At 39.0% G+C, this 23,845-nt stretch overlaps 1 protein-coding gene across 6 annotated transcripts in view; it reads right to left on the reverse strand.

Moving 5' to 3' along the window:
- THRAP3 (thyroid hormone receptor associated protein 3) overlaps positions 1-8,805 on the reverse strand; it is a 33,516-nt gene extending 24,711 nt beyond the window's left edge. For 4 of the 6 annotated variants that reach the window (XM_087939492.1, XM_087939491.1, XM_026702771.2 and 1 more), the window contains exon 1: positions 8,726-8,805. The gene's annotated coding sequence lies outside the window, so the exon portion shown is untranslated. Of the gene's footprint in view, positions 1-8,143; positions 8,463-8,617 lie in introns of those variants that run through there. The other 2 variants (XM_087939489.1, XM_087939488.1) reach the window with 2 other exon arrangements.
- Between the last annotated feature and the right edge of the window lie 15,040 nt (positions 8,806-23,845).

Genomic DNA, 23,845 nt, shown 5'->3' on the forward strand with positions numbered 1-23,845 from the left:
TCACGTAAAAGCAATTTTTCATTTATGCCTCATGTGAGCACAGAATACTATCAGGAACTTGAATGGCATGTATAAAACAGGGATTCCCAACCCCCGGTCCCTGGCCCAGTGCCAGTCTGCAGCCCATTGGGAACTAGGCCATGGAAGTGGTGGGTGAGAAACTGCTCCCCCAAGCCAGAAAAGTTGGGGACCGATGATATAGTCAACTGGCCTACATGGCAAGGTTCACATTGCAGTCTGGGAGGTGAATTATCCCACCCAGAACAGAACAGGAACTAAAAATACTATATTGTAGCCTGTTTACTCCATTCTCACTCCTGCATATAAGTAGTCCTCGACTTACAACCATAACTGAGCCCAGAATTACAGTTGTAGGTCAAACGAATTGTTAGGCCGTCATCATGTGACCACAAACAAGTTGTCTACTTTTGCTGAAGTTGTTAAGCAAACTGCTGTTTTCCAGGGAAAAAATGCTGTAAATCATAATCATGATGTAAATACAGGCTGGTTGCAAGTGACCAAACTGCTATGGGGGGAGGGGGGAGCCATTGGAACTTCAAATCTGGGTCAAAAGTAGGCCTGGGGATTTCTATCACAACTCAGCGGTCGCTGAACAATTGGTAAGTGAAGGACTACCTATAGTTGAGAAGCTGAATTCAGTTCAACTTAGCAACAGAATGATCCACTGATCTGCTGCTGCCCACTACTCTTCGACTGATCATCACTGTAATTGCACTTTTAAGTTTGCCATACTCTAATGCAGTGGTTGTCAACTGGTGGTCCGCAAGAAAATTTTGGTGGTCCGCAGAGAAATGTCACCCCCAAAGCAATTAATCCAGGCTGCGCGGGAACACAAGGCTGCGCCGCCCACATGGCCTGCCCACCCGCTGGCCCCCACCTTTCGGCCAAGCGCAAACCTTGAGTAGAGCCACACAAGCTGGAACTGGAAGACCAACGGCAGGAGAGGGAAATCCGCCCCAGGGTGGCTTGCTGACATTGGTGGGAGTCGGTCCCCTATTCCAGAGCTTCAGGAGCCAAAGGACCGGCCCATCAGTCATCCCGGATCAGCTCCTCCAGTCCATGGCAGGCCGGTGCACCCGGGTGGAGGAGCAGCTGCTCTGGGATGACCAAAGGGCTGTGACTACTGCAGCTCTGGAATAGGGGACTGACTTTCCTACCAACGTCAGCAAGCCACCATCAGTCAAAATTCATATCAGTGGTCCGCGGGATTTGAAATTATGATTTTGGTGGTCCCTGAGGTCCAAAAGGTTGGCAACCCCTGCTCTAATGAACATGCAAGATGGAGAGCACAAAAGCTTGCATTATAATGTATTAATTCATTAAATAGTACAGATTGAAATAGTTTTTACAATTAGAAAAGGCTCATCTGTGAGAACATATGTGGGCAGTCTTGGTGTTTTCTCATATCTATATGTTCCTCCCTACCTAATTTTTACTGTAAACCCCTGGCTACTTCGTACCCATCAGCCTTCTTATCTATTCTAGAAAGGAATGCATCTGAAAAGCTCACCAAGATATAAAAGCAAGTCAAGCGAAGAAACTGGTCAAAAAATATATTTTATCTTGATCCCTAAAATAGTAGTTCAACACAAACTCAAAAGCGAAAAAGTATTTGAAGAAACATATTCAAGAGACATGTCAAACACATTAACTGTCAATCTTGAGATTCAAATTAATCCAGCTGTATTTTATAATGTCAACAGCAAACTTTACCTTTTGAATAGCCAATGGGCAATTTTGTATTTTTATAATGCAAATTAGGCATACCATCTAAATTCTTCTATAATTAATTTAAACATTCATTATTGGTAATATCAATTATTACCTTATGACACAAATAATCAGTTTCATAGTATGAAACTGCTTGTTTTTTTACCAGACTGATATAACCAGAGACAGAATTTCTAGAGCAAGCTTGAAATTCTGCCAAGAGAAGCAATCTGCTTTGCCTTCCAATTGCCACTGCTGCAAATTGAATCTATGTACAAAGTTAATTTTTATCTTGTTTTTACCCCTAATGGGAAAGAAAACACTTTTTGTTCAGCACAGTCAAACCCAAAGGGCCTTGCCAACAAAATGGGCAAAAAGCCAACCACTCCTCCTCAGTGCAGTAACTACCTGGGCTTTTGAAAACAAAAAGTCACCACCTGTTCCATCTAATCCTTAAGGAATATTTTAATTATCTCACATCTGAAAGGGGACCGTTTATCTTCTCATCCTGTCAACAATGAGCTAAGATAACATGCAGCCTGCTTTACAACTTGTGGTTGACAGTTATTCGATCAACTGGTGACAGTGTTTTTTATTGTATAAAAACCCAGACCTGTATACCTTTAAAATCACTGCTAATCAGGCATGAGGCAGAAGACAAGGTTTGCAGTGTTTAAAAAATCTTCCTAGAAAGTATCATAGCTCATAAAAAAAGGAGATTGGAATGAATTTTTAAACTATTCACAGTATTAATACAGATTAACAATTACTTAATACAGTTACAAGTTGTTGGCAAGGTCAAACTTTTCCATGAGTAGATAAGTTATCATCTGTGCAAATTCTTAGCATGAGATCCAAATGGATTTAGATCCAGGAATTTATCCTTGGGTGAGGAGAAAGACAGCACCAATCTCTTGTACAAAAAGGAAAAACTGTTGCACAAAAATCTATATACCCTTAGTCTGAAAAGCATTTAAAAGAAAAGTGGACTGCCCACAAACTTGAAAAATGACTTTACTATTTCTTTTTAAGCTTTAAACTTTCAATTTTCCTCAACTTTAGTTGTCCCTTACTTCCCTTCATTGCCTTTCTGCCAGAATAGTTTCTCCAACAGCCCAAATATTTCACAACCATCACTAAGAAAAGTGAAGCTGTGGCTAGGTGCTTCTCTCTTGCCCAATCCCTCTTTGCCTAAATATCATGGCTTGCATTAGGTTAAAGTTTCCTACTGCATTTCAAGAATTGTATTTTAATAAAATTGCTGTAATAGACAGCAAAAGGAAAAGAATTTTATTTTCCCGACAGCTGCCCCCAAGTGGGCATATCTGTTTTAAGTTTGTGTAAGTCACTTTATGATACAAATAGACAATGCTTTCAACATTCATCACTTCTATTTTTAAAGGTAATCTTTATTTCCTATTTTTAAGATGGAAAGCAAAATGGACTGTAACATATAAAATGGAATTATCAGGTCAACAACAAAAAATAATCCTCCTTCCTGTTACATCCTGTTACATGAAATGGTTAGCCATGATTTTAAAGCAGTCAATTTAAAACTTTATATTGATTTATAAATTAAAATGTTTAAGTCTACATAAAATTTAAAACAAAATTTATGTAGGTGCAAGCTGATAAAATTGATATTATAACCCTGTAATACTCAGACCAAAGTTTCCTTGGACTGGAATCAGCACTCTTACAAATGCTGAAAATTATTCATTTTAAATCAAATTAAAAGCATAATTCTGCTTATGATAACTTTAGATAACACAGAGCAGTGCAGTAAGCTCAGATAACCCACCCCTGTTCTACCTTCCAAATGGAAATCTTTTTGCACAATGAATCAGGAGAGTGAACTCTGCTAGCAGCAGGACCATATGCTGCAGCTATTTCCATTCAGATTATATAGTAGGTCTTTCTTTCATGCAATTAACACCATGCAGAAATTCACTTAGCTCTGGAAGAACAAATCTCCTTCATTTTAACAGTTGTCAGCAAACTAGAAGGCATTGTTTCATATAAAAAACAATACAACACAGGTAGTCCTCGACCTACAACCACAACTGAGCTCCAAAGTTTCATTGTTAAGCAACAGAGTTGTTAAACGAGTTGTGCCCCATTTTACAACTTTTGTCATAGTTTTTAACCAAATCCATTAAGTGAATCATAAGGTCATTAAGCAACTCTGGATCTCCCCCATTGACTTTCCTAGCTGGAAACCAACTGAGGTTACAAATGGTGATCACATGATCTTGGGATGCTGCAACCATCATAAATACATCCCGGTTGCCAAGCACCCAAAGTCTGATCACATGACTGTGAGAATGCTGCAACAGTCATAAGTGTGAAACCTGGTCATAAGTCATTCATTTTAGTGCCATTCTAACTTTGAATAATCATTAAACAAATGACTATAAGCCAAGGATTGCTTGTAGAATCCAATTACCCCACAGAACATGATTCAGTTTTTTCTCAGACAGATAGATTCCTTGGTTCTGAGCAACGCACAGAGCTTCAACTTGCATCTCATAGTTATTTTATGGAATATAGCTGCCCATATCAGAATTCAGACATAATGAAAGCACAAACAATGTGAAATTAATTCAGAAATGAAAACTGATAGACTGTTGACAGTTACTGAATAAAACTAATACAACACCAGGATCTGGCCTTCTAAAGAGCAGTCAGGGTTGATCTCCTCTAGGACTGACTGCTTGGATCGCCTTGTGATCCAAGAGACTCGCAGGAGTCTTCTCCAGCATCAGAATTCAAAGGCCTCAGTTCTTTGGCGCTCAGCCTTCCTTATGGTTCAACTTCCACAGCCATACATTCATATAACTACTGAATATCAAACACTGAGGGCAGGACTATGCTCACATCTGTAGTTCCATCAAATAATAAAAGCAGCCAGAATGCAGAAAACAAAACAAAAAAACACTGCAGCTTTAGTCACTATCAGTTATCACAGTGCCAAGTTAATCTAATAGACCATTTTGATATATTTTAGAGATAATACTGGCATAAACAGAACATTTAATCTTCAACTTCAAAAAATGTATCATACACAACAGCAAGAGGCAAAAAAATTTATAGCCCAGTACTGGAAATCGAACAAAATTTGAATCCAAGTTATGACAAAAACAATTGTCTGACTGTTTTCCATGGTGATTTTTAAAAATAAATTATATAATTTGTAGCGGTACTTCATGTGATCTTGATTCTATCCCTTTGTGGATGAAACATAGGACTGCATTGGGTTGGACCGTGAGAAAATCTCACCCCCAAAGCACTTAATCCAGGCTCCGCAGAAACACAAGGCTGCCTAGCTCACATGGCTCCCGGGAACCCTCCCTGCCCTCTCACTCCTTACCCCGCAAACTTGCTTGCTAAATTGCTATTTTTCCTTTTTCCAACCATCATCTGTTCTGCTGTGCCAGGAGATTTAGAGTAGCTAGGAAGCGGGAAATGGTCGGATTTCTTGCTTTCTAGCTAGTCTTTAGATCTTCGGCTCAGCACAGCCGAACCACCCTTAGGACTGAAGGTTTGCTTGCAAGCAAATTCAGTGCAGATTCATGGCAAGCAAATTTGAGAGACTGAGCTAGACGATGGCAGATAGATCACTGAATGATTCTGTGAGCAACTCAATCTGCCTGCTTTTGGATAAAAGTTGCTCTTTTTTAAATAAAAAAATCAATATTTACATGCATGGTGTGTTGTGAGTTAATTTTGTGAGTTTGCTTGCTAGCAAATTTTATGTGACAGACTGAGCTAGCCAATGGCAGATAGATAGATCTCTGAATTAATCTGTGATTCTGTAAACAGCTCAATCTGCCTGCTTTGCCTGATTTTGGATAAAAGTTGCTCTTTTATAAAAAAATCAATATTTACATAAATATTTATATTTACATATAAGCCATGCCCAGCCAGTCACATGACCACCAAGCCATACCCACAAATTAGGCCACACCCACAGAACCAGTTAGTGGTTCCTGAGATCTAAAATTATGAGTTTGGTGGTCCCTGAGGTCCAAAAGGTTGGTGACCCTTGCACTAGGACACCTAGATCCATCCCTCTCCGTTACTAAAGTTGAGCCAGGTATCTCCAATTCTATGCTTGCGTATTTGGTTTTTCTTACACCACTTTTCACACTGCTGAACTGCATTTTGTTGGATAGAGCCCAGTGTTCAAGTCTGTCAAGATCCTTATATTGAGTCTTACCTTGTAAAGTGTCGGCTATTCCCCCACCCCCAGCTTGGTGCCACCTGCAAATTCAATGAGTTCCCCTTCTATCTTTCATCTAAATTGTTTGATGATGTTGAAGAGTCCTGGACCTAAGACAGAATCTCGAGATACCCACTGCATGCTTCCCTCCATTTAGATGTAGTGCCACGAGGACTACATGTTGTATGTGATGAGTTAGCCACTTATAAATCCATCTGATGGCGATTCTGTTTACCCCACATTTTTCTATCTTACCAAGTAGGCTTTATGGTCTACTTTGTCAAATGCTTTACTGGAGTCTAAGTAAACTATGTCCACTGTATTTTCCTGATCCACCAGCTTTGTCAAAGAATGTCAAATCATCTGCATGATTTGTTTTTGACAAACCCATGTTGACTTATATTAACAGCTTTGCTTGTTTCTAGATGTTCACATTTTATCTTTTCCAGGATCTTCCCAGATATTGACATCAGGCTGATTGATCCATAGTTTCCTGGATCCATTTTTTCCCCATTTTGAAGATTGGAACCACATCTCCAAACATTCATTTCTCTGGTAGTTAATTGTTCCTTATTGTGTTCAGTTTGGTTGCAGTCTTTTTGCTTTAGTTGGAGTTTCTCACTTTGCTGTCATAGTGGCTAGATTTGTCTCCAGACACTTTGTTTTTCCCTTCAACCCTATACCTTTTCCTCAAGTAATTTAATTAGCTTACACTTGGTTGAGATGTAATTTGGTTCTTCTATGCATTTGATGTAACGTAAGGAGCAACAGATGAAACCTGTTAAATGTTGCTCTTCAAGACAGAAACCTGGAGATTTGAGGTCTGCTATCGTATAATGCAGTTAAAAATGACATATTGCTCTGCCTTGAATGTGTTTTAAACATCCCTTTTAATGTCAGAATTTATGAGTTAAATATTTTTTTATATATTTGGAAACGTGCAAAAAATCTATGTAGTAAATAGCGTTTCAGTTATTTTACTTTAATTATTTATAAACAGTACCCAATCGCTGGACCATTTATCCTAGGATCAGTCATACCATTGGGCTACAAAGAATTACTCTCCTTCCCTAGCCTTCCACTGTTTATTCATTCATTAAGAGCTGTAGCGGTGCAGCAGTTAGAATGTAATATTGCTGGTTAATTCTGCCAGAGGTTCAATCCTGGTCAGTTCAAAGGTGGACTCAGGCTTCCATCCTTCAGAGGTGGGTAAAATGAGGATCCAAATTGTTAGGGGCAATATGCTGACTCCGTAAACTGCTTGGAGAAAGCTGTAAAGCATTATGAAGTGGTATATAAGTGTAAGTGCTCTTGCTATATTTTTAAGAAAAAATGCTAAAATACCACTTTTTGGAGTAAGCTATGTAAAGAAATGCACACTTTAAAAAATTCACTTGTGTTGCTTATAGGCTAAATATTGTGTTAGGCTCTAAACAGTACAAATGTAAAATGTACATAAAATAATCCATAAAAATATATAAAAACATAATTAAAACCATCATACCTGTAAACAGTATAGCAAATAACTAAAACACGACAATTAAAATACCCCTTTTGGGCTCAAGTAACACTTAAACCGTTCAGATGGTACAGCACTACTAGATATTAGAAGTCTGCTAGCACCTTTTCTATTAACACCTTTTATTACAAACGCCGTATTAATTTCCTGAAATCATGGCTGTAAACAGCGGGACCGTTCGCCATACCAAAGTCATGCAAATTACACCGGCCAAGGGCTCCGAGCATCGCGGCGGGCAAAAAGGCCCACAGCCAACCAGACGCCCTTGGACCGGGCCAGCAGAGGCCAGGATCAGGGCCGATACCCCATTACCCCGCCCCCCCCCCTCAGATTTCTCCGGGCGCCGCGGCTCAGCCCCGCGGCTCCTTTGTGTCGAGACCGAGGAGACCCACGGTGGCCATTTTGAAAGGGAGCCACGCCACGCCGGCCGATTCCCCAGAAGGCAGCGGGGGCCTCGGGCCTGCCTGCCAACCTCGTTCCCGGGCAGATTTCCAGACGTGCAAAACGCGTCTCCTCCCACCGGCACCCCGAGGGGCCTCGGCCTGACGGGCCCCATTTCCCGGAGGAAGCTCCTCGCCCTCATTAAAGCACCCGCGAAAGGAACAAGCGCCATAAAATCGCCACTCTCCCACAGCCCCCCCTCCCCTCAGCAACAGACGGGCCGGGCTCACCAGACGCGCGGCCGGCCCTTCCTCGCCCGGGCAGGACTACCGAAAGGCGGCCAGCAGGCGTCATTCCGGGGCAGTTGCGTCCGCTCGGCGTGGAGGCCCCGCGGGAATGTCGAGCTAGGAGCCGCGTTACGAGGCTAGGATGCCTGGGGAGACCAGCACAAGGCAGGCCGCGTCGGCTGGAGCCACCGTCCGCCCCGCTGCCAGCCGAGTTTTAGCTGACGCCCTCCGAACAGACGCGGGAGAGCCTCGGCTCGGGTCGCGCGCGAAGCGGGGAAACGTTGCACTCGCGCTGCCGGGCTCTTTCCTCACCTGCCCGCCCGAGGCACTCCCACCCACCGCCCGGGCCCAGCGAGGCCGCGCCACAGCCCGAGGGAGGGGAGAGGCGCCAGGCTGACGGAAGGCCTGCGCTAGCGGGGGAGGGGAATACGCCAGCTGCCGGGGCGCCCCTCCCCCACGCGCCGGGCCTTCCCTGACCCCTCCAGCTGCGCAGCGGAAGGCCGCGCCGAATCCTGCTCCGTGTGCCCTTCGTTAAGTCCAGATTAGGGGCATGAGGAAGAAGGGACGCCGTGGTCTCTCACTCACCGCCGAGGCGCGGCCCGCTCTCGCCTGCCTTTCGTCGCCTCACGATCCACCTCCACAGCTGCAGTAGGCCCGGACGCTCTGCGCGCGCATGAGGACGAAAAGCAAGCTTGCTACGTCCGATGGGAGGTGTAGTTCTTCTTCAGCCAGAATCCGCGGGGGTTTCGCGAACGTCTTCCTCGAGAGCACTACATCTCCCAGGGTACCCGCGTCTAACTATTGGCCCGCCCTCTGCTTCTGAGGCTCTCGCCCTATACTCCTCCAAGCTCCGCTCCTTGCGCTTTTTTCTGTCTCGGCCCTTTTTTGGCGTGACGGAATATCGAGTCTTTCTGCTTCCCTCCCTGCGTAGGCTAAGAGGGAGAGTCCCTGGATTGAGAACTACAACTCCCAGTCGTCCATGTAGAAACCCTCGAGGGAAAATGCGCGCGCGCCAACGCGACTTTTTCCTGGGGCTCCGGCCGGCGCTGTTGTTTGTGGCGCTCGAGCTGGGCCGGTTCTGTCGCTCGGCCTTTAAGAAGCGTAAGAAGGAGAGACCCAACCAGGGAATTTCCTGGCAACGACAACAATGAATCAGTGGAATTGCTTGCATGCAAACGTTGTGGGTTCTGAATACGGGAGAGTCCCAAGGAGAGGCTGAAGGGAAATAACTACAACAGGATTGACCTTAAGCCTTTTTGAACCCTGCAAGGCTGAACAGCCGCCGCTTGTCTGAAAGGGTACAGGAGGGTCTCCTGCCCAAGCAGGGGGTTCGACTAGAAGACCTCCAAGGTCCCTCCCAACTCTGTTCCTCTAAGTTCCCCAACGCCCACAAAGACGTCTGCCAGCTCTAGCTGGCCAAGGAAAAACGCTGTGCTTGTAGACGGCGCTTCCCTTCAACTGCGGAACAAATTTTGGAAAAGCTGTAGGAAGTTAGCCCCACCCCTCTCCTAGGAAAATGAAACATTTTAGGATATACTAAAAAGGCAGAATATTTCCCTAAAAAGAAAAGTAGAAACTGAGAGGCAGAAACCTTTGCTAATGGGCCATTACTCTGGCCTAGGCCAGTCTATTTTACATTACAAAGATCTCCAGGTAGAGCTATAATGGGAATTGCCCAAAGCCCTTTCATTACATCGTCATCCAGCAAGACTCAGCCTGGGACTCGGGACAGCCTACAGAGTTGCCCCTGCATGGCCCCATGGGAGTCTGACAACCAATCAGAATACAAGCTCAAATTCAAATCCCAACAGAGGGCATAAAACCAAAGGATTCTCAGCAGCTCTGCCCTTCTTTCTTCACCTGAGGCATGTGATCCTGTCTACCATTAAACCATCTTTCCAAGCAGTCACCATGTTTCCAGTGTCTTTCTTCCCCACTTGGAACTGAACCCAGAAGGATATTTCTTCCAACAAAGCAAGATATGAAAAAAGGGCCAGAGGATTGATTCCATAGAAACAAGGCATTCCAATCAACTCGCAGGGCAAAACATAAACAAGGGGTTGCCTTGAGCATGTGGAAGCTTCATCTGGTGCAGAGTGCGATGATGGAAGGTGGTTTTGGGGGCCCCTAAGGTGGCCCATATTTCCCGCTGCTCCCTAACTGCTGGTCTGCTTTTGGGTGCAGTTTACGGTGTAGGTTTATTGCCCTTAAATCCCTGGATGACATGGGTCCAGGTTGCTTGAGGAACTCTCTCTCCCCCAATGGGACCGGCTTGCTCCACCTGGACCAGCAAAGGAGACATGCTGTGGGCCCTTTCAGTCAAGGAATTCCAGCTGGTGGTATCTGGGAGAAAGGCCTTCTCTGCCTTGGCTCCTGCCCTTTGGAACATCTCTCTCCCCCCGCCCCGCCATGGTTCCACCATCCTGACCTTACATAAGGGCCTGAAGACCTGACTCTGGCAGACTTCCGGTTTGAGCTTCTTCAGCAACAGACCGAAACCTCGTCTCTGCGAGGGTTCGATCCGTGCTCACCGCTGGAGCACCCCGAGCCGGCTGGTTTCGGGACTAGGCCACCCTGTAGAGGTGGTAAAGAGGGGGGAGACTGCCAGCAGGGTTGAGGAGAGCCGCATCTCTCCTCCCCAGCTGGCCATTACTCCCTTTCCCAAAGGCGGTTGCAGCAGTGGTCAGAAATGGCCACCACAAAGAACTCGACCGGAAAAGGATGTGCAGGAGGAAGATAAGAGAAAGTTTTGGTTGACCGAGTCAAACAGCAAAAGCAACAAATAAGGTACCCTGGAATTGAAACTGTTAAAAAACAATAACATTGTTCCCTAAGAAGATTTTTAAGCTGCGAAGGAGAGAGAAAAGGGACAAGATTTGGGTTTCTCCTTTTCCTATACTGACAGTTAAGAAATTTAAGCAAGAAATTGGAAAAAAATCCACTTTGACATCAATAGGCATTTAATGCTGAAAATAAAAAGTCAAAGGGATAATAAAGATTTCTGAATAATTAAAAGCTTTAAAAACAGGAAAGGAGAGAGGAAGAATAAAAGGGCAGGATCTGGAAGGGAGGAGACTGCCTGGAATTAAAAAAGAACTTACAGCAAAATCTCAACAAGACTTCCAAAAGATACATTCTAACTGAAATATCACAACAAAAACCCCAGGAAGAGAAAGTAGAAAAGAAATAATAAAATATAACTCGGGACTATCTGGATTACTTGATGATTTCTGGATTCTTGGTTATTGTTTTGAATGACTAAAATCAATCGGGTGGTTGTTTAAAACTTTAAAATGGCTCCACTTTTAGAAGAACTGAAAATGGAACTTAAAAAGTACAAAGAAGATGCACAAGAAGGGAGAGGTTCTTTTGACTTCGTATTTCAGTTTTTAGAAATGGAGATTTGGAATTATGAGAAACAACAAAAAATGCCTGCAGAACAAGGAGATTGCGACAAAGAAGAAGCCATCTTTAATGAACAAGTAATCTTAGATGGGGGGGGGAAGGAAAGGGGAGAAAGAGAATGGAAAGTTTAAGATTGGGAAAAACAACTCCAAAAAAAAATAGAGTGAAAAATAAGTATAAAATCAGAAAGCAACAGAAGAGGGAAATGCAGAAGAGAGAATTAGAACTAGAGAGACAAGGGGGTAAAAAGGAGGGAGAAGATGAGAGGGAAGAAAGAAAGGAAAAGAAGTTATAAAGGACAGAAACAAAATATAGAAAAACAGGGTCTATTTAGAGATAATGGGTGAAAACTTAATGGAAAAAGGGATTCTGCAAAGGTACATAAGATAGTATGGTTATATTAGAAGCAGAAATAATTTTAGAAAATATGAAACAATGTATGATTAAAATGTCTGATAAAATAGCTGTCATAATTCAGTGGAATGCTTGTCAATAAATAAATGTAACAAAAGGTATATTTAATGATTTATAAAACATATAAAGAGAAATAAAGGAAAAATTAATTATGGAGATTATATGTGTTTTTAAGGAAGTATGATATTTAATTGAAAAGTGTTAAAGATGTTACGGTTTTAATGATTATTAATGATAGAGAACTGAACTGGAATGGAATGAGGGTTTATAATTACATATATTTACAATCTTTTTTTAAAAGAATATAGTGTGTATTATAAGAATGTGCCAAGCAGAATTTGATTGGAAGTTATGTATTATGTAATATATTGAAGGTCATAAACTTAAGGTATATATTGAAGTTTAAGAGTTGAATGGATATAATTAAAAGATACAAAGGTGTCATACTCCAATTAGTAACTACAGGAGAAAATTTGTTTAATGAGAAAAGATAATATGAAATTGAAACAACAGACAAAAGTATAAATATAATGATTTGAATTGAGATGAGATAATCAAAATAAAAATTAAAAGAGGGGAAAAACTATATAGAAAATGTAAAATAGTATAAGATATGGAATAAAATACAAAAAGGAGCATGAAATTGAGTTTTGTGTCTGTATAAAGAAGTTCAACCCGGGACCATGCTATTTTCAAAAAAGATGTTTTACTTGTATTTTGTGTGTGAAAACCCAAATCAAACTTTATTAAAAAAAAAAAAAAGACCTGGCTCTGGCAGATGCTTTGGAATGCAAACGGTGTGTATCATGTTGGAGGTGGTTTATGAATTAAGAGGCAATCCCAGCCCTGACATCCCGTTCCTGCCGTCCTCCTCTTTTAATTATAATTTTATCTTGATTGTAACTTCATTTTATCATTTTTACAAATATTTATTTCATGGTTTTGTGCTTTTACTGCTTTAAGTTGCCCAGCATTGCTTTGAAAGGAGGGGTGATGTATACATTTAATTAATAAATCTTGAATTTGGCTGACAATAATGCATCAAAAGACTTCACCTATGTGCACATTTACCCTACCCAAGCATGTGTGTAACTCAACTGTGTCAAAAAAGTTCATAAAATGGGACAAAACTCAACTGTCTTGTTTAGCAACCAAAATTTTGGGCTCAATTGTGATTGTAAGTTGAGGATTACCTATAAAGGCAGGATAAAAAAAAATATTAAACTCCAGTATAACAGGGAAATGTTGCTACAGAAAAGCCAATATGGCCTTATGAAAAAATTCCTGCAACTGCATTATATCAAAAGGAGTATTTGAAGTGAAATAAACAGCCAGATTCTGTTGCTTCTTTCTAGCTTTCCCTTGTTTGGGTAAAAGAAAATTCAGAGATCAGCTTGTTTTTCCTTAATCTCATGAGAACTAACACAGCTGCCAGATCCTTATTAAGCATACTGCTTGAACGCAGCACCTGAACATAATCACCTGTTATTTTCTCACTATCTTTGGAATAGCTATCCAGCTTTTACCTGTGAAAATAAAAGTTCTTTCCCACTAATGGGCCAATTTCCTACTACTTTCACACTATTGTCAATCGCTGTTTTAAAAACAGTCCTTTTTCCGCAATTGAAAGGAATTTTTTTTCAAAAACAGATACTGTATATGGATAAATTGTATCTATAATGTAGTTTTCTCTGGAAATTGTTTTCAGTTGTTTTTTTAAATATAAAAAACACCTTTTCTCCTAATCTTGGATTTGTGAGTAAAATTGACACGTGCTTTACTTTTTGGGGTAGAAAATATACTTGGATTCAGAGCCTGCAAACCTGTGTAGAGGAAGACATGCTTATAATAAGACTAAGTTATATAATGTCATCAAGATTAACAAATATACTGTAGCATTAAGTCATCTTTGGGAACAGTTCCTGACATGCTTAAAATGTAATATTTGAAGCTCCCATAAGTGGTGTGCTAGTTAATTGTCTCACGAAAGAAAGAATTCAGGATTAATTGGTCCTCAGTATACCCACTTTTCCGTTTGGCCTCTCCTTGTGACCAGTTCCACCAGGCTTGCAGGGCTAAGCATAGAGTTTCTGTCACCTCCTTATTTTGGAAACAGTCTCAGTTGGATTAGATAGTGCCCTATTTAAAATGCCAGTGATCTATATAGCAACTGTTCAAAGAAATATTCATGTGATTCAGTTCCAAGCTGGGATAAAGGCACTGGAGACAAAATGGAGGCTGATTGGAAAGAGGGTCCATTTATTGATGAAGCAGAAGCACATGAGTGGTTCTGAGCAACTGACCACATGGAGTTGAGAGAGAGAGAGGTTTTTTTTTTCCCTCTTGGGCTTTGAACTTGAGCTTCCTGTTCCTGTGCAAGAGCATGTATTCTATTGGCTATTCTAGGGGTCATGGCTAACTGTCGATTGTCTTGAGTTAAGTTTGGTTGAAGCCTGGAGAGTATGGTGCAACTAGATGATGCAATGAAGGGGTTTGTTGTGCCATGTGGTGAGCTTGTTGCTAGATGGTAGAGGGCTAATCCTATTATGTCCTGAGGGGTTATGTCTTAATCCCATCACCCTGGAGCTGAAGGTCTTTTGTCTTGTAGATAGGCTGGCCCAGTCTTTCTTAATGGGCACCAAATATACTGGGGGCAGGGAGCTGGGGCTGAGTTTCTATCTCTCTTAAGATTTCTCTTTCTCTTTTAGGGGAATATAATATTCTGTCTTTTTAATATTTCCCAAAATATTTCATTCTTTTAGGAGAGGGTGGGTCCAGCAATTTTGTGAGGGATTTAAAAGGAATGAGAAAAGCAGGTTCTTTTTTGTTCAGTGCTCTTATATCAGCCTTATTTTCACTAGATCTGCAAGTGAGATCTTAAAATGAAGCAGGAAAATCCTTAAAATTAACTTTCTTGCCTTGTAATACTTAAATATTACACTTTAATAAATACTTGAGTCAGAAGGAGGAGGAATAGTTGAGCAAACTGCACTGATTTCTGATGTAGTTTAATGTTATCAATCTTTGTCTGGACTAGACTGCTTTCATTACCAGATAAGAGGAAGTCATAAATCATTATTTTTTTCATACAAACAAAAATGTGCATAAAGTTTTTGAAGCCCTAAATGATAGTGTCTCAATATTTCCAGACAAAAATACAAAGGTATTTCCATATCTAAATAATTTTGTTGTAAATTTTGTGTTTTTTAAACAGCAACAGATTAATATTTTAAAGAGTATGCATTTTTCTTTAAAAAAAAACTTTATTGAATTTTATTACATTAAAAACATAAAAAATATATAACAGCTGTTTGTGGTGCTTATCATGTAAAAATCATTTGTGCGATATTTACAAATATTAATTTGTGCATAATTCTTATTTTATCTATATTCTATATTTAATAATTACTTATCCTTAGTCTCCGATCTATCCAGTTATACCATTGTTCCCATACCTTATAAAATATTGAAGATTCCTCATCTTTTAAACTCAGCGTTAATTTATCCATTTCAGCACAATTCATAACTTTGTATATAACCAGGTGTTCCTCTACAGGTGTATACGGCTGTTTCCAACACTGGGCCAAGGCAATCCTGACAGCAGTCAGCATGTGTAATAATAAGTATTTTGGACTCTTTACATTTTTTTTTGAAGATCCCCAATAGGAAGAGTTCTGGTTCTAGGTCTAGTTGTTCATTGGTGATTTCCTGTAGCCAATTTTGAATTTTGAGCCAGTATTTTCGAGCCTCTGGGCAAGACCACCACATATGATAATATGTTCCCTCTTTTTTTTTTTTACATTTCTAACATATGGAACTCATTTTAGGGTACATTTTCACTAATCTTAAAGTTCTAATCTATAGAACATTTCATATGCATTTTCTTTGTATGTTACTGATTTTGTTAATTTGTGGTTTCTATTCCATACAGTCTCCCACTCTGATAACTTTATGTTATGACAATATTTTGACCCATGCGATCATGCATCCTTTCATTACTTCTAATTCTACTTCTAGGAGATACTTGTAAATTTTGATAATATTTTTTTAATCTGGGCCTAATAAAATTTTGTCTAATTGTTAAGGTTTCAAGTATATTCCATACTCCTTTACATCCTTTTTATATCGACTTTGTATTTGATGATAAGCCCCCCAGTCTACTTGTAGCCCTTGTTCTTGGAGCTTTTGTATTGTTTTTAAATTTCCATTTGTATCCAATAAGTCTTTATATTTTAACATTTTGTTCAGGTCTAAATTATTTGGGTGGATCGTTGCTTCCACTGTAGATAGCCAAATTGGGATTTTTATATAGTGTTTCTTTTTAATTTTGATCCAATTGTATATCAGTGAATCTCTAATCAGATGTCTGTGGAAATATTTTTGTTTAGTAGGTTGTTTAGTAGGTCCTATATCTCAAAGAAAGGCATGCCATCCCCTGTGAAGGTCATGAACTTCTATAGGTAATATTCTTTTGTTCTTTAAATTAATCCAATCTTTTAGCTAATGTTGCTGCGCTATAATTCCCAATTTGGCAATCCAAAGCCTCCTCTGCTCTTCATATCTTGCAGTAATTTCATTTTTATTCTGGGTATTTTACCCTGCCAGATAAATTTTGCTGTCATTCTATTAAGATTATCGAAAAAGGTCTTTTCTAATTTAACTGGAATAGTTTGAAATAAATAAATAAATTTTGGTAATATAGACATTTTTATGGCTGCTATTTTTCCTAATAATGACAGTTGCATTTTCGTCCATAATTCCAAATCTTTTTTTTGTTTGTTGTAATAGCTTATTATAATTATTATCCTTTATCGCCTTACAGTGTGCTGTCAGCCATATTCCCAAATATTTCATTTTTCTTGTTTGGAGTCTGAGCACCCTTTCTAATTTTGTTATTTGTAGATCTGTTAAGGTTTTTACTAAAAGTTTCATTTTCTGTCTATTAATTTTCAATCCTGCCACCATTAATATTTGTCCTTTTTCTATTCGATCTTCCATAATAAAAGCCATATCGTCTGCAAAAGCTTGCAGTTTATATTCTTCATTTTTAATTTTCAATCCTTTTATTTCAGGATTTTGTTTCACTCTTTCTAATAGTATTTCTAATGATAATATGAAGAGCAGAGGGGACAACAGACAGCCTTGTCAGACTCCTTTTTCTATATTTATAGTTTGGGCATTCTCTCCATTTATTATATTTGCTTTTTGTACTGAATAAATTGCTGTTATAATATTCTCAAATTTGGTGCTGAAATTCATATCATAAATTTGCTGAATTATAAATTGCCAATTAAGATTGTCAAAAGCCTTTTGAGCATCCAAAAAAACAAGAGCTACCTGTTTCCGCGAATGGGCTTCATAATATTCCAAACTATCCATTATTATTCTTAAATTGTTCCTAATTTGTCTATTTGGGAGAAATCTGTTTTGGTCTGGAAGTATATAATCATTCAGAATTTTCTTTAATCAATAATAGTAGTGAATATTTTATAATCTACACTCAACAAAGAAATTGGTCTATAGTTTTGTATCATTCTGGCATCTGAATCCCCCTTCAGGATTAGTGAAGTTAATGATTCTCTCCACGTGTCTGGCATTTTAGCAGATAATAATATCTCATTATATAAATCCACCATTATTGATCCCACTTGATCTTCTATTGCTCTATAAAATTCTGCTGGGAAGCCGTCAGGGCCTGGGGTTTTATTACTTTTTGGGGTTCTAATTGCTTGTTTTAATTCATAGATATTAATTCATAGATACGTCCTTCGTCAAAAATTCTTTCATCGTTAATTTCTCGAATTCTTTTTTCTCTTAGATATTCCCTTATCTGATCTTCATCTACTCTCTTATACAGATTCTCAAAATATTTATGTGCAATCTCTTTTTTCTTCTCTATTGTATGCTGATAATTTCATCTTGTAGTTGGTAGATGGTTCTTTTCTCTTTCTCTTTTTTAAGCTTATAAGAGAGTTATCTGCCAGGCTTATTTGCTTGTTCAAAATATATTTACTTGATTGCTTTCAAGTTTCTAATCAATTCTTCCTGTTCCATTAAATTGAGTTTGTTTATAGAGAATCAATTGTTCTTGTATTTTAACATTTTGTGGGACATCATGTAATTCAGAGTCTAGTTTCTTAATTGTTTGGTATAAATTGATATGTTGAGCATGTTTTTCTTTATTTTTTGTGCAGTGTAAGATATTATAATTCCCCATATAATGGTTTCATAGCATCCCACAAATTTTGGATAGTTGTCTAGGTTATTTTTTTCTTTAAAATAGAAAGTTAATTCTTCCTTAAGTTTCTTTATAAATTCCTCATCCTTTAATAGTTGAGAATCTAAAGTCCACCTCCTTGATTTTTTCTTACCTTTCCAATTGATTCTAAGAGGGTTGTAGTCTGCTCAAGACTATAATTTCTGCTTCTGTCACATCTTCTACTAGATCTCCACTCATCCATGCTCCGTGATCCAATGCGCGACCATGAGTGGTGGGGATTTGAGTAGAAAATGAATTGTCTCTTATCTGGATTTAATTTTCTCCATACATCTATTAAATTTAATTCTTTAATCTCTTCTACACAAATTTTAGGTACTTCTTCTTTTTCTCCCTTCCTTTCTTATTCCCCCCATTATAATGTTTTTGATGATCTGCTATAGCATTAAAATACCCTATAATTCAAATATTTTTCCTTTCCAGTTCAATGATTTTTGCATATAAAGCCTTATAGAATTCTTTTTGATTGGCATTAGGGGTGTAAATTACCACCAATATGATTTTTGTTGAATTTATCTATATTTCTATTACCAGAACTCTTCCTTTGGGGTCTGCAAATATTAATGTTGCTTTTATCTCTTCTTTAATGTAAACTGCTATTCCATTCTTTTTTTCATTATCTGCAGAAGCCATAAACACTGTCCCTAATTTGGAGCAAACTAAATATTTTTCCTTTGTTTTTAAAATGTGTGTTTCCTGTAAACAAACAATATCTGCATTTTATCAACTTTGCCAGAATCCTTTGTCTTTTTATTTTTGAGTTTAAGCTATTTATATTAATGGATAAGAGTTTCACCTCTTTTTCCATAGTTCTAGTTGTATCTATTTCTTTATCTCCTAATCACACTTTTTTTTCTCTTTAAGTTACGTCTGTTAATCTAAAATCTTCTCTTTCTTGTTGTTACTGGATGATTTTTCTTCTTGTTTTTTCTTCTTTATTTTTGATTAGTCTTATTCTTCTTGAAAGTTTAAGTCTAATTATTTCTCGCTCTTTGCCTTGTAGTTACTCCAAGTTCTACTTGTGGTTGATACTGTGCCTTGCTTTCTTCTTTTTCTTCTTGTTGTTGCTGGTTGTTTTTCAAATTTTCTGGGGTCTTCTGTCCCTTCTTTTGATGCTCTTGGTCTTCTTGAAATTCCGGTTCTAATTCGTCTTTGCTGGTCTGCTCTTCACAGCCTATCAGTCTTTCATAGAAATCTTGGGCTTTTTCGAAAGAGTCTATTTTAATTTTTCTTCCCCCCGCCCCCAAGTAATTAACATCCCTTCCAGGATAAGCCATTTAAGCATAATACCTTTTTGATTTAATTGAGCCACCAGGGATTTGTAATCTTGTCTTGCTTCTCTAACCCTTCTTGGGATTTGTTTAAGAATTGAGATTTCTTTGTCCTTATACTTGATTGTTTCTTCTCTCGATATTTTATATATAATGTCCCGGACCTTTCTTCTTGCAAAACGTACATGCACTTTTCTTGAGCATTTGTGTTGTCTTGCATAATTAGTACGTACTCTATAGACTTCATCCAACTATTTCAGAATCTCATCTTTGTCTCTTTCCAGTACCTCCACCAAGATTTCCGCCATTACCTGATCTAAGTCTTCTTCTTTTGATTCCACTATATTTTGGAATCTCAGATATGTTGCAGCCTTGTCCATTTCTAAATACACCAGGGAATCATCCATTTCCTTACTCAAAGTCTTTAAGTGTTCATCGACTCTCTGCAATTTTTTTTCAGTTTGTTCTGTCCTTTTCTCTACTTTTATTATCAATTTATTTTTTTCCAACGCTTGCTATAATGTTCCAATTTTTTCATTTACATTAGAAATACCTGCTTTCATTTCTGCTTTTAATTTCCCCATCTCTTCTTTTAGTTCATTTATATCTGCTCTCGTCTCTGTATGATTTTTTTAGCATTATTTCTTGCAGCTTTGACATAGAATCTTGTAGAGTAAGCAGTGTTGAATGGATATTGACATTTGTAATAGAAGGCTGTTTCTCCAATGTTAATGATTCCTCAATTGTCTTCTGTGACGTTGGTGAGGGTATTGCCGTCGGAGTTGTTAATGTCGTCTTCTTTCCAGCTTTGAGCGTTGTAGTAGTTATGGAAGTCATTTCTCCTAAAAATTTGTTTCTGTTTTTGTATTATATTGATTACGTTGTCCCAGATTAGCATTCACTGTTAAGTAATATATTGTAAAATTAACCAATAAGCTAAATTGACCGATAAACTAATTAATTTGTCTACCTATTTTTTAATTTCCTAAATTATTTAATATATTCAACAAACTTGTAAATGCCAATACTAACCAATATAATCTCAAATTAAAGTTCTAAATTAAATATATGCATGTTATGTCTCACCTGTATCCACAGGTGAGAATACAAAGTTCCAGAGTTCAAATATTCAAGCAAAAACAAAACCAGACCCAAAAGAGTTAACTGCACTGTTTGCCCAGTCCTTGGCAGTCTTCCCGGAATCTGTCTGGCAATTCAGAATTGTCCATAAATCACAACGGCCGCTTCAAACGTATCTTTCAAATCCACAAAGCACTTTGCTCCAAGCAAAGATTGAGAGTCAGCACACCTCCTTAAATCCCCTGGATGGGCGTGTCAGTCTCTCTAATCAATGCCTGGCTTGACGCCTCCTTTCAGATTGTGATTGACATTTCAATCTTCTCCTAGTTCTAGCATCAAGCCAACATCCGTCAGTCTCTTCCTCGCTCGAAGCCTCTGACTCATTTTGTGGATCAGCTGCTGGCATGAACGAAGTCGAAGGTTCTGGAGAGGACTGTCTCTCTGACACTCTCTCATCCTCCTGGCTCACATCTGTGTCCTCTGATAATTCAGACTCCACATTCACAGCAGGCTCAAACCTTCCATCTTCAGAGACATCAGAGTCAAAACTCCCAGCAGGGTCAATCCTTCCAGTCACAACATGCATATGTAAAATCTACGCTTATTTCTCAATATTATGAAATCCAAGTAATAATAATGTTAGATACCTTCTCCTATCTCTCTAATTATATACAAATCTTGTCTATTGTATATTCTATACCGTTCCATGCATGTATAAAGATATACCTATATATATTATGAGACAATATTATATTATAGTATTATAAAGACTTCATCAATGCACATAGTAAATTCTAGAAATAGATTAACCTGAAAAAGTCAATTGATTATTTAAAGTAATAAGCAAGATATATTCAAATATTAATATGTATTTAATCAGTTATAACTATAAATGTAGTAAATATTATAAATATTAAATGATTATTGTTATCAATATCAATGTTACTTAACAAGTTGCTGATAAATCAGATAGATCCGGCAGAATACCTCACAATTACACTCATCAAATGTCTCTTCTTCAGTGAATACATAAGTAGAGGATAATAAAATATAGAATAGTTGATCCAAATATCCAAAATTAAAGAAAGGGGAAAGTCTTAAATTAATTATCCAGCTCTCTGTCTCTGAAGCTAGATGATTTCACTTCCTCACGTTCAGGCAAAAAAAAAAAAAAAATTGCTGAGTAATGTTTATGGCTTCCTAATATCTCAACACACTCAGCAGTACACGGTCCTCCTTCTGTCTTGGGTTTCAAGCAAATAATTTTTTCAAAATTCTCCACTAAAGTACTCCCCCAGCCAGCAATCCCTGTTCCACGTCCAGAGAGACTTAAATCAGTTATATTGATATTGTCTATAACCACAAGTCTTTAATCTACTTCAAAGGTTCAAGTCTTCTCCTGGTCTCAAAAGTAGACAGCTCAATCCTTCCAAGCAAAAAATAATCCAAAAGCACCCCAAATCTCCATGAGTCAAACTTTTTTCTCCAATTGGCAACAATATAGCAAACCTCTCCAATCCAAGCCTCCTTCTCCTCTAGGTCGCCGTTAATCTTCACTTCCTCGTCTTGAGTCCTTTCACTTTCAGACACTTTGGCGTCCCCCCTTCTTTGCCCCTTCTTCCCAGGCTCCGATCAGCTTGTTGCTTCTCAACAAATCTCTTCACAAATCAATAATCGAACACTCTCACAGGATCTCCGCACAAACCTTCTTTAGCTGCCACAGGCTGTCACTCACGCTCTTCCTTTTGTGGGTGACAGTTTGGACTATGGGATTGCCATTACAAGTCGGTGATCTCCTGCTGGATAGCCTCTGCAGCGTTTCTCTTCGTTGCAATGAGGGGTTGCCATCCCATCTCAACGCAGCCTGAGTATCCCGACACCAGCACGGTTCTCTAAGGGAAACATGCACCCCAAGGGGTAGCGCCAAACAGCAAAAAGGATTTAGAAGGACTGGAGGCGGGCTTCTACACCTCTGTTCATCCTCACTTTATCACCGGAAGTTTTCAAGAGTATGCATTTTTCATTGGCATCTGTGTGAGACCAAGTTTCTCCTAACAGATAGGATTCATACAACATACCAAACCAAAAGCAAATGAGCAACATTATGTGTAGTGTGGGATGCGAATTATGCCACTGGATGTTATCCCAGGATTATACTTTTCCCCCAACAGTCTTTCTGTAAGGCATCCAGAAAGTATCCATGATATCAATCACTCCGAGACATTTTCTCTCCAACTGATTTATTTAGAAACAGATCTGGTATGTCTACAGCAATTTCTCAAAGTGAAATTATTTTTGCGTGTTACACAGAATCCACCTTCTCTCCTCCCTTCTCTCCTCCCACTTCTACACTTCATAAATCACGAGAACCAATTGGAAATGGACCCAAGAATTTTGGACCCAGCTTCTTACTGGGCAGTTTCAACCTAAGATACTTGTCCCCTACTTTAAAAGGCGGTTGAAGGGATCTATGTTTATCCGCCTGTTTTTTATAATTTTTTGTAGCTTTGGTCAAAGCTTTTTTTGTATCTTCCCACCCTTTCTTTAATAAGTTCATCCATTCTGTTAGGGACCTGGATGAGGGAGGTTGTCTAGGTAACTTTGGCATCGGGACAAAATCCATTCCAGTGTTGATTTGGAATGGAGTCAATCCCGTGCTGCTATGTACTGCATTATTGTAAGCAATCTCTACAAAAGGTAATAACTCAGCCCAATTTTCTTGTTGATAATTTACATAGTATCTAATGTATTACTCAATCATGGCGTTAGCCCTCTCCGCTGCTCCGTTAAAAGCAGGATGGAAAGCTGAAGATAACCCTTGAGAGGAACCAATGGATTTCAGAGATTCCCTCCAAAATTTTGTGGTAAATTGTACCCCTATGTCTGATATTATTCTACGAGGTACTCCATGTAGTCTATAGATAGGTTTCACGAACAGCTTTGCAAGTTTTTTAGCAGATGAAAGTCCTCTGAATGCTATAAAATGGGCCTGTTTAGAAAATAAGTCAGTTATAGTCCAAATAATCGTACTTCCTTCACTCTTAGGTAATTCAACAATAAAGTCCATTGCGATTTCTTCCCAAGGTTGGGTTGGTTCAGCAACTTGTTGCGGGAGACCAGGGGTTTTTCCAATTCTGTGTTTCATTGTGGCACAAATTGAGCAACTTTTTACATAGTCCTCGACATCAGGTTTCTTTTTGGCCACCAGCACTGTCTTCTCGGTAAATGGTAGGGTTTTTAGGAATCTGAAGTGGCCTC

Source organism: Pseudonaja textilis, chromosome 10 (assembly GCF_049901715.1).
Source record: "Pseudonaja textilis isolate UNSWEBS1 chromosome 10, rPseTex1.2, whole genome shotgun sequence".
NCBI lineage: Eukaryota > Metazoa > Chordata > Lepidosauria > Squamata > Elapidae > Pseudonaja > Pseudonaja textilis.